The following is a 17,088-nucleotide window of genomic DNA, read 5'->3' as shown; positions in this document are numbered from 1 at the left end:
GTCAGGGTGCTTGCAGACTTTGGTTGGTACAACACAGGGGCAGATGGTAAGTTTCTGTAACCAAATAGATCTGTGTAATGCAACAGGTGTCCCTCTGAAATGTCCAGCAAATGAATCCCCAAGAGCTGTGTGCCCTGGGAGCTGGGCTGGGTGGAGGAGAGCACAGACTTGCTGTCCCTGGTACCCTCTTTAGGTATGGTAGCTGACTGTATCACAACCCTGACAAGGTTATGCAAAGAAGTGACAATTGTGTCACCCGCTGGTCTCTGTCTCAGTTTCTTTCTTCGTGTAGGACTGGAGGTGAGTCTCTGCCAGCAAAGGAGAAAGGAGCTAACCGTAGACAGCACCGCTTCCCTTCGCAGCAACAGCTTTGAAGCTGCCTGGTGGGAAGGCTGGAGGTTTATGGTGCATGCATGTCTGATGGAGCAGGCCCAGAGGATGGGCCTCTCTGCACATCCATCTGCTCTGACATCCATGAAGCGGTGGACGTAGAACTGGCGTGGAATCTGTGACTGGTATGAATTTCAAGGCTATGTGTGCAGCCTCTCTGTTCCATAGCAAGATCTGCTGAGCAGACACCTTCCTTTGTGGTTCCTCTGTTTCCTTCCTACTGTCACCCACCTGAAAGGCAGAGCAGGTTTTTATTTCTCAGGTTTCTTTGCACTGCAAATGTAGTAAGGAGAGGTCCACCCAGAATTAAATTACTCTGGGAGCAGGTTCTGAGACAGTGGTAACACTTTTTCTAAGTAAGTGACATGTTTTGGTTTTTTAATCTGCAGTGTTGTGGATCCCTACCTATAACATGTCTCTCATTATTTTTCTCCTTTCTTTACTAGACGAATGTCAGTTTCTGTAACCAGTCTCACAGTATGGTCACAAGGTTCTGGATTCAGTGTCCCAGAAAATCCTTGCATTTCCACCTCCGATGATACAGGAAAAGCTGTAATTCACCTTAGCTGGTCTCAACTTTCCCATTGCTTTACTTAGACGGCAGACTGTGTGTATAGATATATATGTGTGTGTGTATATATGTATAAAATTTTTATATGTTGATATAGAATAATTAATCCAGAAATTACTGGACAATGGCTGCCACTGCAGAGAGGGGAGAGAAGTGTTTGTTATTAAACATGGCATTACTGAGGCTAAGCAGCAGCTTAATACATTCCCGTTAATAACCGATGTGAGTTATGTCAAACAAAGGGAATGTCCAGAAACCTGTTGAAGCCGGTAGTTTCTTTCCTAGAATATCTCTTAATCATGCCACATAATCTCTCCTTGAGCAAGAAAGACACATGCAAATCCCTATAAATCTCCTCAAAGGTGTAGCAGAGAGGATCTTCAGACATGCACTCTGTCTCTCTGGCTGCAGAGGAGCCACTGGTGGGTAGACAAACCGACCAGTGGCTTTGGGGTGATGAGTTTTTAACTGCAGTGCTATAGCAGGTTGTCTGACACCAGGTGAGGGAGGCTGGTTTTCAAAAGTGAGCTGCTGAATAATTTCTTCTGAGATAATGGAGGAGAATAAAAAAAAAACCCAAACCCCACCTAAATATCGCTAAGGCTGTATTGGCTGCAACCACTGTATTCTGCAGTACTCCCATTGAGTAGCGTAATACCAGATGGGGAAATGGGCTGATGCTATCTTAATTGCATCTGAGTCTTTTCAGTTTGGGGAGGGAATTTTCCTTTTCTTACACAATTTAGGTAAGTATCCAGAATCCTTTAAACAAGCTTTTTTTTTTTTTTTCTCTGCATCCTCCCTCCCCCCTCCTCCCTTTTTTTTTTTTTTTTTGTAAAGAAAAGATCTTACAGTGCTGGAAAAGTACTTTATATGGTCCCAATACACAGCACACATTCTCTTCTCTGGTTCTGATTTAGGAAACACATCTAAGTTAGTAAGTTTTTGCAATGTTAGGCTGAAAAACATCTGCTAGTCTTGGAGACCAGTTAAATATCTGGCACTTCTTTAAGCTACCTGGCTTTCCAGCTCCACAGCCTTGAGTCCTTGCCAGTGTATTTTTCATAATGTTCACATTTTAATTATCCCCAGTGTTTATGGTAGTCTTTGGAAGTTTGAAGCAGGAACATTTCTCTTCATTTCACTGGGGCCTATTGCAAGGTGGGGGCAGGTTGTGGCGGGGAGATCTGGGATTAGCTACCCCCGTGCTCCATATATAACAGTACAGGAAAGTACAGAAGCATATACTTACATGAAGAACAAGAGCGGACCCATTTAGCTGGATTCTTTGTGATTCAGGTTATATAGTGTCACTGCACATCTCTAAAGTACCATCTCTCCCAGTGCAGGAATCAGCATCGCGCACACTATGAGGTGCTGTCATTTGAAAGGGAATGAGAGTCTCACTGGGCTGTCTGCCTTCCAGCAGGCTTTTTGGGTCTGTTTTCTGCTCCCTAGCCCCAGCCACCAGCTGTGGGTCAGTGGATCATGAAGCAAGCTGTGTCTGGTGCGTGTTGGGTCAGAGAAAGGCCCTGGCATCGTGCCTAGACGTCCCAACTGTGTGGGGCCCCTGTTGTGGATATCACGCTTGTTGTGAGAAATTTGATGTGGTGCAAGGATTTGGACAGCTGGGTCTGAAGGAAGGTGGCAATGGAGAGCCCCATAAATGGAGTGGTCTGATCCTGATTCATCTGTATTTTGAGGAGAGGCTGAAAGAGGAGGTGTTTCAGTCTAATGCCTAGCTCAGTAAGTTGGACTGGGCTAACCAGAGTCATGTGAGGGACTCTGCATCATTTCTTCCAATACTCTTTAAATGATCAAGGTCACTACCAGCACTGCCAGTTGCTGAGGTGCTTTAACAATCTGGCCAAGTCCTGCGAGAGCCTTACTCTGTGACAGGTGATAAGGTCCTGTCCTGTCCTCCAGGACTGTTTTTGGCCTTCCATAGCACAACCCCTGCTTGCAGAGAACCTGTAGGTCCCAGCTCTTTGCAGTTTTCCCTGTTCCGGGGCTTCAGAAGGAATCTGTCCATCCCTTACAAGTTTTCTACATTTTTTTTTCTGGATTGGGGTTCACCCTGGATAAGGGGTGAAAACAGATTCCTCACAACAAAGTCCTGTTCCAAATCTGTTTTTTTTGTTGGCTCTGAGAAAGGTCAGGCACTTTTCAGGTGGCAGCCAGTAAAGCCATCCCTGAGGGACATGCATCCCTTTCTACCATAAAGGGCAGCAAAGGCTTTTATTAGCTGTGATCGCCACTCAGCAGATGACTTGCCACACTGGGCATGGCTCTCCCTCAGCATGTGATTTTTCTCACAGGAGGGAACAAGGATGTCAACATTCTGAGGAAGTTGAAACAGCTAAAGGCGTGTTTAATAGCTAACTTCAGCATCTAGTATGTACCGTTGGAGCAGCCAAAAATAATACGTATAACTGAGCAGCTAGTACAAAAAACTTGAATCATTCTCAACTGTTTGCAACGCCCTGTGCACAGTGCAAAGAGGATACAGAGACTGCAAACCAACAGAGACAGTTCAGAGACCCCAGGTCTGTCTTTCAAACTTGCTTTTCTCCTGAATTTCTCTGAACCTCCAAGTAAGTGTATTGAGGCTACTTGCATGGCATGATGTTTCTTTCCCTAAGCATTATAGATGGAGTAATGTGGTGAGAAACAATTGCTCTGGTGTTTAAAAAATTCCATGGTGCTGGAGTTTGGGAAGACATATGGAAACAAGTGGGAGATCCATTTAAAAGGGATAATAGAAAGTGCTTTTTTACATGGCAGGGAATTTGCTGCCACAGGAAATAGCGAGGCGGGTATATCAGCAAGTTCAAAGGGGTTAGAGAAGGTAGGGAAGGACGTGTGCTCTACCATCCCCAGTCAATGACTGTGGATGCCAGCAGGAGTGTGAGGTGAATGGATTGCAAATAGTGGCCAGGCTTGCATGCTCCCCATAAAGATTGTCTTTTGCTGCAACTGCTGAAGCACCGTTAGCTGGAGGAGACGCAGCATCCTGCTGATCTGGCAGACCACTTCCTGTATTCCTATGATCTTGGTGCAGCTCATGGGAGTTGTCTATGCAATTGAATTTCCTCACTCTTTATTAGTCTTTTGTCCTCCCAGCTGCTGCTGAAGATGAGTTTTGCATTGCTTTGCAAAGAAGTTCACTTTGCACACTTGGTGGCATGCATTTATTCAAACTATGGACATGTATTTCTGGTCATTCTTGTCCTATGGCAGAATAATTTCATCCACCCTTTTAAATGAACAGCCTGTGCCAAGTCCTCTGTTACGATGAACATCATCCCCCTGTAATGCAAACACTATTATGGACATAGTCCATATAGTAGCGTAAACTCTAGTCACCGTTGGGCAGCAATTTTACATCTGACAGTTGTTTCTAAACTGTAGAAAATGTTGATGACCAAAATGAACCACCCTAGTGACAAAGCGCTGGTCATCTACTGCACCCTACCATGGGACTTTGCTGTCCTCGGAGAGTTTTTCTCTCCCTCTGACCGTGTCTACATTTGTGCTTTTGTTTGGAGCAACAGAGAAGTCTGGAAGCAAATCCTGTGGTCGTCTCCACTTACTGCGTGTTGTTTTGGACCGCAGAGCAGTTCTTGTGCACGCTGGCTAGTTGCCTTTGGAATGCTAGCCCAGACAGACCACTCCAGGGGCACAACAAATGTGCTCCTACCTGGTCAGGGATGTGGGGGTCTGAACCAGTGATGGCTCCCTAGAATAGCTTCCAGTCAAAAAATGTGGACAAGTTTGGTCTAAATGCCATTGTGGACCAGGCTAAATCTAGGCTGAAGTAAATGCTTGAACTGCATATGGGACTTGTCTATGCAACTGAATTTCCACACTCTTTATTAGTCTTTTGTACTTGTGGGGGCCTCAGTTTGGATCTGCTCCCTTTGTGCTGAATGACTTGTTAATGTAAACAGAGCCTCTCTCTCAATTAATGGCCTTTGTTTCCATGCTGTATTCCTTTAAGATCAATAAAGTATATTAACATTAATAACTTGATTTCACTGAGCCAAGCTCTGAAAATCTGGCTTTTGTTCTTTTTAAAGGAGTTGGAGCTGAAAGTCCTGGGAACTAAAATTTTCATTACAATATTGAAGGAAAATCTATATGATTTGGACTCTGACCTCATGATGTAATGGCTTTGTAAGCAAGTTAAGTGTTTTCTCCCAAGAAGAGGTTCAGTCTTCTGTGGTCAAGGGCAGGAAGCTGGAAAACTTTCAACCTGTTGAAAAAAACATGTTCCCTGAATCTCGTTGCACTCTGTGAGCCTCGTGTCTTCAGAAACGAGACTTTCATGAGAAGGGGAAACATGAGGTACAGCGAAGAAAAGGACCTAATCAATATTAATCTCTGAAGTACTCACACAGTAAGTGTTTAAACATGTGATTAAGGCCATTCTTGCGCAGCGAAGCATTTCAGCACATGCTTTGGGAACTTGGCGATTGGGGTGAGTTAAGCACATGCTGAGGAATGCTGGTGGATCAAGGTCTCTAACCTTGTCTTTGCAAGCATCCTATGTCTGTTTGTACAAGCCCTCCTCCCAGTGACTGCTCTTGTCTAATGCTGGAAGGACTCCCTGCTCTCCCTTAAGAGCCAGACCCTGTGTGGTGAAACTTGTTTCAAAATGTTAATCTGAATTTTGGAGACGGCATACCCTGAGTCTGTGCCTTAAGCAGTAATAGTAAGAAGTGCTTTTAAAAGAAGAGATGCGTTTGTTATTTGCTGTATTTGGGAACACAGAGGGATATATAAGAGTGAATGTGCTTGTGCTCTGTGTCAATAGCAGGACTTTGTGTAAGCCCTGGGAATGGCACTTGGGAAGAGACAGCATGACCCTTTCTATGTTTGCTTCCTTCCCTTGGATGTCCAGTTGGAGCTGGGAGAAAATGCAGGTGGGGGGCCAGAGCAGGCACCAAACCTGTAGGGCCTGGAGCACCACCCAGTCATGTGCCTGGCTAATCTTACTTGAATCCCAGCTTCAGGCTGTGGGATTAGCAAAACAGTGGGATCTCTGGGCTACTCAGAGCTGGAGAACAGAGCTAGGAAGCATAGACAGGGTGGCTTTGCCCGGCCTCAAGGAAAGCTGCAGTTTGACTGAGCAAACAGTAGAGGCAAGGGAAGGGTTAAAAGTTTGTCTTCTCTTCCCAGACACATTATTTACAGTGGGTTGGTTTCCTTTTGGAAGGGCCCACTCTAAAAGGAGACGTTCCCAGCGTTTCTGCGGGTTAGACCTATATCACATTACAGTTTTCTTTCCTGGACTCTTGACTGACATGATTTCCTGAAGTTGCTCTTCTCTCAGGAAGGTGAACTCAGGAAAGAGTAGGAGTTTGCTAAAAATCCAGAGCCTCGGAAGGCAAAATCACGGTGATGGCTGTTTCTTTCTAGACATAAGGTCAGTCCTCAGTGCTGTGTCATGCTCTGTATCTGCCAGTGCAGGACAAGGGCTGGGAAAGGAGTGGGAGAGGAAATCCATCAGGTTTGATAAGAGAGCAGTCTGTAAATCCTGTTGGAGCAGCTTGCAAAGGCCATAGCACCAACCACAGGAGCGTCATGCGAGCAGCCATCTCACCTGGTGGCCAATGAGGTCAAGGGCAGTGTTGGCTATTGACCTGGATATCCCAGTCTCTGCTATTGCTTAAACCACCGTCATGCCTCCAGGCCACAGCAGACAGCATGTTCATCCTTGTAAGTGTTTCCTTTACTGCTTTTTTGTTCTTCTTAATGAAATAAATTGTGGCTTGGCATTAAAGCACAAGTGCCGAATGAAACTGAAGTTCTGGCTTGTTTCTCCTGTCAAACACCTCATGATAGTGTCTTCCTTGATGTTCAGTTGCTTGGAAGGAAGGGAAACTATCCTTCTCATCTGCAACATATCCTTTTTTACAGGTGTCTTCTGAGAGGCTTGTGTGGAACAACACACTGAGTTAACACATTACTCTTTTCAACACTGCGCAGGAGACCCTAAAGCAACCCTTTATCTGCACAATCCACAGCTACCTCAAGATATTTTCTGCCAGGAATATCAGGACAGGGAGGTTTGGATCTGACTTCTCCTTCCTGAAGCCCATCAGTGCTTAGGGTGAAGATGCTTCTACAGGGAGAGGAGGAAGCACACTCAGAAATGTTTATTATTACTGTTAAATGATAAGCTTCCTTTCCTTTCCCTCCCCGTCCTTGCCTTTAGTTCTACCATGGAGATAGTGATCTCTGCTCTGGTCCTCACTGCTACTTTTTTCCTGTGTTGATCTACAGTAAGACTTGCTGCCCTTGAAAGATGGTCTTAGCTCTGAGAGAGGCTTTTATTGCTGAGCCACTGACTTTTGACTCAGAGCATGTGTCTTCTTCTGAGCCTGTTACAGATGCCCACCATCACCCTGGGTAGGTCACTTGGGCTCATGTGCACAGTAATGTGGGCGCTCTGAGCCTTCCTCCCTTCCCTCCTCTTTGCCATGAAAATGGGATTGTTTAACTTTCGGCCTCTGTCCTGGTGACTCTCATCTGAAGTCATCCAGATGTGGGGGTGTTCCTCATGACTTCAGAGCAGGACATGTATGTCTTTGGTCTAAATGAACTTTGTGGATCCAGTACAAAAATATTAAATACGAAATGAATTTCATATTTGGCAAAAAAGGTAGGACTGGGTTTTCTTTCTGGTGTGTTTTCCCTCTTTGCTAACTTCTCAACACAACCATCATGATATGGACAGGAAAGACAGCAAAGGAGTGAAAATAATAAATCACAATACCCACCGTATAGCACAATCGATGGTTTTGCATGGGGGAAGAAAATAAAAGGCCCTTTGTCCTGACAAAGGATCCTTATTGATATTAATCTAAAACCCCAAATAATTTACTGATCTACAATTAGAAAGGTTAGGAAAATGGACAAATGGGAGCTGGGGCAAAAGCAGATGGTCCTTGTGCTAGAAATTGCTTCCTCTGGCTGCTGGATCCACTCTTGTTCCTGCTGATTGATGCACTGAGACCGTTTCCTTGGTGGTCAGGGCTGCTTTCAGAAACCGCTTATGGTGCACTGATGAAAAGGCCAATTTTGTAAGTAAACATCCTAATAAGCAGGCCTTGACAAATGGTGTGTTGTTCAAGTCCCACATAACCCTACAGGTGGTGTCACTGTCTCCCACAGATGTTTCCCAGGAAAACTTCCCCACAGCATGCTCAGGAGCTCTCAGCTTTCACAGCACACCCAGCTGCATCCCAAGGAGGAGCCTCAGTGCTTGCTTGACACGTTGCAGGTATGTCTTTGGGAATGACACAGACTTCTGGAAACATGTTTCTCATAGTATAGATAAAATTAGGCTCCCAGTGGAGCCTATTGGTGGTTGAACAGGGTAAGGAAAGGTGTCTGTGCACAGCAGCTGCTGGTGCTGTCTATTGGTCCATGGGCAGTGAGAAATGTCCAGTGTTACATGAAGCATAATAAGAAACTTCTTGTATACCTTAAGTATCCTTCAGTCCCCCCCGTTTCTAAAATCTGTCCTCTTTCCCTCATATTTTCTAGCAAATTTCATTTAGGCAGTGATTTTGCCAAGTGAAACTCTTCCTTTTCCCTCATTTCTTTTGGCTGTGAGTCTGATGAACTGGTATGAGCCCTGGGGCCAGCCCACAATGTCATAGTCACGGTATCGGGTGTGTAGTCCTCAGGCAGATCAACTATTTCCATTAGAAGCTGATGGATAAATTACAGAGTTTTTACCTTTTTTTCCTCCATTGGGGAGCTCATGGCACTGTAAGGTAGTTTGTATCCTCTGCCTCCAGACCAGATAATTTAGATTTGACTGATTTGTATATCCCCGCAGTGTTTCGGGTGGGCTGTACAGGATATACAGCTCTCTGCCTCTGACCTGAGAGCAGCTGAAACAGGACTGATGTGCAGAGGCTGCTGTTGAGAAGAAAATGGCTACAGCTGCCCTGTGAGGGTATCTGCTAGGAATGGGTTTGGAAAGATGATTCTGTTTTGGGAAGAAGTTTAGTTTTGATGAAATGAAACTGAATTTCTGCCCAAGTGGAGCAAAACACAACCAGGTAGAAATTCTGTAAAAGGAAATAGTGCACCAGCTTGCACTGTGGGTTCTCTCAAGAGCCAGTCTCTGGAGCACTGAGCCTCTCAGCTCAGTTTCATGGGCTCTCCATCTGTGGATCCTCTTGTGTTTCCTCCCTGAGGGGGTCTAACATCTGGGACACCCCAAAATGAGAAGTGTGGGAGCTGAGAAATCCCCTCTTGCGAAGCAGCCTATTTGGCAGTAGACAGCCCTAGGGCCCTGGAAACCTGAATGGTGGAGGAACCAGATGGGTGACCGGGCAGGAAACTCAGCAGGTTTCTGATGTTTGGAGCCCTGTGCAAGTTTCATGGGAACCTGGGAAAAATTGACTCACCTTGTTGAGATTTTGCTGAATTGGTGAATTCCTCTGAAATGCTGTTTTGCCTGAAACCTTCTGAGCAGGTGCAGTATCTCCAGCTATTTTTTCAAGACAGAGACAATGCCTTCCTCTGCGCTTTGCCACATGGGTCTTCAGGGAGTCAAAGAAGCACTCATCTTTGCTATTGAGCCCTATGCCAGCATTCACACTCTTGAATTAATGTTGAGGAGGGAGGATACAGGAACTTGGCAGTGATGTGAAGGATGCTGGCAGGTTAGTCTGATCCTTAGAAAATCATTGTGTTCTCCTCATTACACTACACCTCATCCACCTACTCTGTCTTGTCCTATAGACTATAAATTCTCCATGTTAAATTAATTTCCCAAGTTCTCTATTTGTTTTCACAGCCTCTAGCTGAGTTTCCTAGGTGCTACCCTAATATAAACAGTAATAAAGACTGCTCTGTCCTGCTGCAAACCACTTCTGAGGATGCTCCCTCTAATTCTCTTCCTTGTTTAGCGTTGTGTCATTAAAAGGCATGAGGCGGTTAATTGGAGGCTTACAGCTTTTGTGACTGATGCAAACCAGTGTGTGTGTAATTGCTTGATGCAAACGCTCAGGTGAATGCTTTAAAAGCAAAGGGGGAGAGGACGCAGATGGGCACAAGCAGAAGGCTCCCTGCAAAGGGTCACAGGAAAAGGTTAGTGATAGGGTTGCCCTGAAGCCGGGAGAAAGAACCTAATACCTGGACAACTGGTGAAGAGCCTGGCTAGACCACGGCTTTGTTCCCTAAAAGGGGCTGCTGCTGCGGTGGAGACTCGTACATCAAAGCTCTCATAACAAAACACAGCAGAGATCAGTATCACCCAGCCTGTGGCACTGGCGGGAAATGGATTGGTTGACAAGTCGGAGGCTCTTTCTGGGCAGATGGCTGGGTAGGAGTCACTGGCTGCTTGCAAAATCTCAGAACTCACCTTTAATCTGCCTGTGATACCGTATGTTTTAGTGAGCATCTAGATGTTTATCTCGGCTGCATTAGTCATGGGGAGAGTCTGCTCTCAACCTTTTCTCTTCCATACTTTAGCTGCAGGCTTCTTCCCCTAGTTTTTGGGACAGATGTGAGCTGAACGCTGTAGGATTTGTTGGGCTTTTTGTAATTTTGACAGGGAAATATAACAGGAAGAGGTTTTCTTGGTAATACTCTGAAGAGCATATTTAGAGCTGGGTCTTTGCATGTGCCATGATAGAGTTTCAGAGCCTTGCTCAGGGAGCCAGTGGTCTGAAAAGTCTTATCATGCTCCTAAATAAATAGCTCTGTCTTGAAGCCCATTAGAATAACAGCTACAAAGCTGGCTTCTCCCAGCCTGATGTTAAATGCCTTGCAGTGCCAAAGGTAAACAGGATCAATCAATCATCCTCCCAGGGACCATCTAATGGCAGTCCATGAATCAAGCTTGGCTTCTGAGGTCATTTTTATCTGCCTTGGGGAGTACAAGCCAACCAAATTGGGGTCTTGCTCTGCATGTGCAGGCTGAAAAGTGCATGGTTGGGTCTGACAGGGTGTGTTAATTAGGTGGAGTCAGTGTAAATATATCTGTTATGATGAGGTCTGCAAAGTAATGGGGCTCTGGCCATCTCTGCTCTCCTACAAAGCCAATACTACCATAGTACATCTGCTGGCTCAGCCAAACAACAGCTTGATGCTGCTTTTGCTTCTGTGCTTTTGTACCTATGGTGTATTGTTTGTCTTCTTTTGACTATGCCAAAAAAGAGCTTAGCTCAGTGGGGAAACCAAACTCCCAGCAATGCCTGAAGAATACAGACGATTTAATAGTCTGAAGTTTTGCTAATCCAGACAGTAACATGAGCTCGGAGTGTTCAGCTGAGGTCTCGCCATAACTTTGCACATCATCCACTGAGATTTAGAGCCTACCAGGTCATGGGCTGTGTATGCAATTAAAAACCTCCTTTCCCCAAGGACTTCACAATGCAGAATAAAAATATTATCCTCCCAATTAGTTTATTGCAGTAGGCTGGGGCACAGAAGTCAGATTATCCAGGGCATGCTAAGACCATTCATGTGCCATTGAACTTGGAAAAGGCATTTTTCACAACATCTGGTTTCAATCAATTTGTCGTCAATTCAGAGCGCCAGACCCATTTTCTGCGACCATTAAAGTACACAGCGCTGACACGGGGTTACAGCTGTAATCCAAACATGGGTATCCAAAGTAAGAGTCCTGCTACCTCTCACTGGTGACTGTGTAGACAATGAGAAAGTAGTGACCAGTGCCTTCTGAATACAGCTCCTTTTCCCATTTGAGAAAGTCTCAGGCTGGACCATCACTTCCAATCAAGCCATACGCAGCTTGGTTGTGTGTGTGGTGCCTGGACAGAATTTAGTGGGGGCCCAGTCTCCATGCACTGGGGAGGATATTCATTGCCAAACATTACGGAAGTCTTTGCAAGGCCTCTTTCCTATGTGAAGCAGGCTCCTTCCCTGTCCTACCTCTGCATCTTGCTTTTAGCGCTCCAACCACCTTCTTTTGCTAGCAGCCTGTTGTGGCTGTGATTCTGCCAATATGGGAACATGCTGAGAGGAACCTGGTTCATTTAAATATGTGCAACCACAGTTTATGCTTTTACAGCATATATTCAGTGAAGCAATGCCTTTATCTGCAATATTTAGCCTTTATCTAACATCTTTTCAGTCTAAAGCTTTTTTTGAAACGCAGATTAAGTAATAACAACGTAGGATAATTGAGTGCATTTTTTCACAGTGACATAATGATACTTATCTATGGCTACTGAAAAGCAAGGATAACATACTATGTGAGTGCTGTATTATCTTGCTTCTGAAACAGACCGAGTTTGGCATTAGGGCTTAAGTAATTGAAATACAGCTCCTTGTACCAAAGCCTGTTTGTTTATAATAAAGCCTAATACATCTTTCTAATGGACATTGCAATGTCAGAAGCACTGACATGATTGCTGACTCTTTGCAGCCTGTGAGGTTGGTAGTGTACTGAGTGTGGCGATCATACCATGTAAGAACTACATCTGATGTGTCTCCTGTTATGTGAGAGCAACACCCATCTCATCGTGAGCTGAGCTGACCTTGGGGATCAGCGTTCATAATGTGTGTTAATTTTTTGGATGTCAGGTGAGATGAAGTTCTGAGCACGCTCTGCTTAGCATCATCATGGCTTTTGTGGGTAATTAGTTATAACACTGCTGTGAGCAGTCCTTACAAAGCCACTGGGTGATTTTATTTGCATTGTAGGCCTGGTGGAATAAAATGACAGGCTGGCATGGTGAAACAAGCTGGACGCCCTTTGAATCCCACTGAGGGAAGAGGACAACATAAATTAACACCCCCCCTCCAAACCCTCAGACACACGGGTCTCTTCCACAGCAGAACAGCTTGTACATCTTCCAGAAAAACTGAAGGATCGATGGGAAAACACTTAGATTTAAATTGACTTACTGTCCGAAGTGGTATTTTAGTCCCTCTTGAATTTGTTCAGGCAGAACATGATGGTGTGCCTCTGGACAATTTTCCACCTGCCCGTTTTGAATATCAGATGGAAGCATTTAGCTGGTGAACTGGAACGGTGCCAAATTTTGCAGGAGCCTTTTCTCCTGAGTTCTGCTGTTTTTATAACTACTTAGACAGAATTATCCAAGCATGCTCCCAGCTGGCACAGGGTAAATGCTGAGCAACACAACATGAGTCGACTCTTCATATGTCAACACAATTCCATAGTTAATGTCAAGGAACAAGCTACCGGGGCTTATTTAACTATAATTCACAGGTTCTCAAAGGGCCAGAAGGGTATCTGATGTTATATGACCCTGCAGAATGACACTGGCCTATCAGCAGAGTCATTTCAGAAACTGAAAAAATTGTTCACACCGTTTTCTTGCTGGATTTCTGTGCAGTGTACCCCACTGTGCATGACAACTGTATTGCTGAACATGACTGAAAGCTGCTTATTCTCTTAAGCATGCTCTAACAGGGTGGAAGTGGGGGTTAATTCAGCCATGTAATGTGGAGCTTTGAAGATACTGAATCTATTAAGTGTTCAGCTGCATATATATGCACATTGGATAACTGGAATACTGATGTTAGGATTCCTGCTTGGCTCACCTATTTGTTCCTTGTGGTGTTTGATTGGTGTTAATCCTGAGGAAGGAGGTAATGGTGCTGGCAACTGCTTTTCCTAGTGGAAAAGGAGTATGATCAGCCCCATTCTCACATGTGGCTGGTATCTCCATAGTGCAGGAATTTGTTAACTTAAAGCTTCTCTCTAAATGGGTGACAACTCTTCTCTGATAAGCTGTGGCTGCCCTGCATGTGAGACCTCAGACACCAAATAAACAGTGCTGGCATCAGATAATTCTGTTTAGAATGCCATGGCCTTAGAAGTACTCTATCTTTTGAAATGCAGTGTTTTTTTCATGGCTTGTTTACACCTTCCCACAGTGACTTCATGTCATCTCGTAGTTCTTCAGTGCCTATGAAAGTTTAAACCACTGATCCTAGAAAGTAGCTACAGGATTGGGTTTCTTTTTGTAGGACTTTTGGGGACCGACGTCTATAATTCTCCTTCCTGCTCCTAAAAAGTCTGCTAGAGTGCTGATGGGCAAAACAGATTTTGCAATCATTAGAGATGTAGCATTTCTGGAAGAGGCTTCACTTGGTGGTGTGCTCTGAGGGTGAATGTTGTGGTTGATGAGATAGCATTGGGAAATGACACAGATGTTCTCATGCTCAAAGTGTAAAGCCTCAGGTCTGCTGGCCTCGAAGCATTATGGAGATTTCTGCTTACTCCCTTTAAAACATAGGGTGCAAACTGCCATTGTAAAGATCACAACCTTTTGCAATTTGAGGGAAGACCTGTTATTTGGGCCGGAAACCTCTAATGCTTAGGAAGCTGTGAGCAAACAAGACTGAAGCTGGCTGTGTGAAATCACAGAATACGTCAAGTGTAGAAGAGAAAGGCCAAAAAGCTGAGAGTTTTGAAACTGTTTATCTAAGTTTCTTGCATGGCCCCTCTTATCACAGCACTGCAGCACTTCCCAGATGGTAATATGTTTTATCTTCTTGCCAACACCCTCAAAGGGTTTCTATCCCTATTTTACAGCTAGGAGACCCAAGTGCAGGCGTTGAGTGATATGCCCAGTGGCACTTGGGTTTTCTGTGGCAGATCAAGGAAGAAGCTCAACTTTCCCATGCCCCAGGCTAATTCCTTAACCCCTTGGGATCCTCCTGGAAGTGAGCAGAATGGCTTAGCAAAACACAGGGGCATGTGGAAATAACGCTCAAATACAGTATGGGGGAGGCCATCCTGGACTCTGAAAATATAAATATTGGCATTTAAGTCTTCTGGAGCAAGTTGATGCTGTGCAGTGGAGGCCTGAATTTGGCTCTGGAACGAGCAGAATATAGCTGCATTGAGCAAGGTTTATTGGTGTGGGTATAGGATCGTGCTGGACAGGTTGTGACACTTTGGGGGCTGAAATGAGCTGCTCTGCACAATGCTGGGTGCCTGGATTTTGCTGCCCATGCAGAGCAACTGGGATTTCAGGCTCTCTTATCACCTTGGGCCAGAGCTGCATCTCCTTGACTGCTGGCAGGTCAGCAATTCTCCAGCGCTGTTTGCCCTTGTGAAGACCCCATCCCAGGAAGCTGTTTTGCAAAATCTCACTTCCAGGATGGATCTGGCAGTTTCAGCCTTCAAGCTGCCAGTTGCCCATGAGTTACTCTGAGCTCTTGCTCCTCTATTACTGTCCCCTTCCCATCTCTTGAGCCCTGCTTTTCCCATTCCTACAGCTGCAGAATATCTTCACGCTAACAAAATGCTTTAGAATCACAAAATGTTGGTGTAGGGGAATGAATAGTACCGAGAGAGTGAATATTTAGTAGTCCAGGTTATTACTTAATAATTGCCTGCTTCATTCACTGATAATGTTTAAACTATTTGAAATTGCAGCACCAAATAAATGCTACTAAATAATGCCATGCCCATAACTTGATTGCAATAATCCATCAATGAACGTGTTTCAAAATGTCAACATTTCTCAGCAGTTAGCTGGAAAACTAGTTCTTAGCATGAGTGTTGGGATAATCCAGTGTTTCAGAAACTACTGGGTGTGTTAGATGCTGATTCTGAAATGGTGACTGTGCTTTCTTTCTTACTCTGTGCTGTACTAGTGTCCAAAGCCCCTTTTAGGAGGCCAGAGTAATAATGTATAAACAGGCAGCCAGCCACAACCTGAAACCTACAGCTTTGGTTAGAAGGGTAAGTGAGGTTGCAGGGTGAAAGGAAGGTGAAGACGAACACAGGAGGCAGCCATCTCTGTTGGCTGCCTGCCTACTTCTCACTACTGTTCATGGTGGTTTCACTGAACAGGTGAATTGGTGTGCTCTCAGTCGGGAATGCTGTCAGCTCCTGAAAACCTTGGTTTCTGAGCACTTGCTCTCCCATGCATGCTCAGCAAGTCTCCAGTATGAGCAAAAAAAAAATATCTTTCATTGTCACTGTAATAGGCAGCGCATCACGAAGTCCTCATCTAAGAAGATCCTAGATGAGTGTTTCATTTGCATGTCTAAAAAAGCCTTGGGTAATCACCAAGAGGACGCTGGACTCAGTTAAAAGACTTGGACAATAGCACTACATATTTGGAGAGAGGCATCTGTGTAGGTGATTCCTTGATCTGCCTCAGATTTGAGTTTGTGTGCTCATCTTGCAAAAGGATGTTGCAGCAGCTTCACAACGTATCTGGAAATTCCAGATATTTGTGGAAGGCATGGGATTGGGAGCTGGGAGATCTGGGACACCCTACAGCTTGTTTTCTCAAGCACTCTTCCATAGCGAAAACAGTATGAAAAGTGCAAGGTCTTCCCTGGGCAGCAGCAGCGGGGAGGAATAACCAGGGGCTGCTCGCACAGCAGAGCTCACGAGGGGAGATCCTGAGTCCAGATCTGGCTGGTTGCTGCAACTTTGTTATGACATTATGCAAAGTCCTTTGAATATTTCCTCTTGGCAGAGCCTGCCATGTCGTCACAGAGGTAAAGCAGGGAACGGTCGAAATCTTGTTAGGGATTGTAAATCAGTCAGAATGGCTGGCTGCAACGTTATCCTATCGGCTATATGGTGAGCAGTGCGGCAGAGGACTTCAACAGGCTGGTTCTAGCCTTGAGATGCAAGTGAAAATACGCAAAGAAGATGAGTTAAGGTACCTAGAGAAGGGGGAAATGAGCAGAGTGCAGTCCTTATACAGAAAGACCCCTTTTTCTGAAGTTTCACAAAGCATATTTCCACCTGAAGCACAATAACCCCAATTTCCTCACAGCCCTCTTTTTTTTTAATCTCACGAGTCACAGGCATGGTTTTACTTTTAACTGCTGTTGTGTATCACTGTTAACTCATGAAGTTATCCCAAGGTGACTGGTCACATCTGGGCCTGGTCATGCTCTGGCTGTGGAGGTGACAGTGGTGTGTCCAGGAAAGTCTCTGGGCTTAATTTCCTGCCATTCCCCCTCACTTGGGAGTGTCACATCCTCCAGGCTGATCAGTGGACCCCAGCACAGAGGTCCTTAGCTTCACAGAGACATCTTTCACACCTCAGACCATCTAATTCCCCACCATATGCTTCTAGTGCTTACCTTTCCCGATAAAATATGTCCCGAATTTCTCTGTCCACATT

This window comes from Phalacrocorax aristotelis, chromosome 9 (assembly GCF_949628215.1).
Source record: "Phalacrocorax aristotelis chromosome 9, bGulAri2.1, whole genome shotgun sequence".
NCBI classification, from domain to species: domain Eukaryota; kingdom Metazoa; phylum Chordata; class Aves; order Suliformes; family Phalacrocoracidae; genus Phalacrocorax; species Phalacrocorax aristotelis.
Note: the sequence above shows the minus strand (reverse complement) of the source record.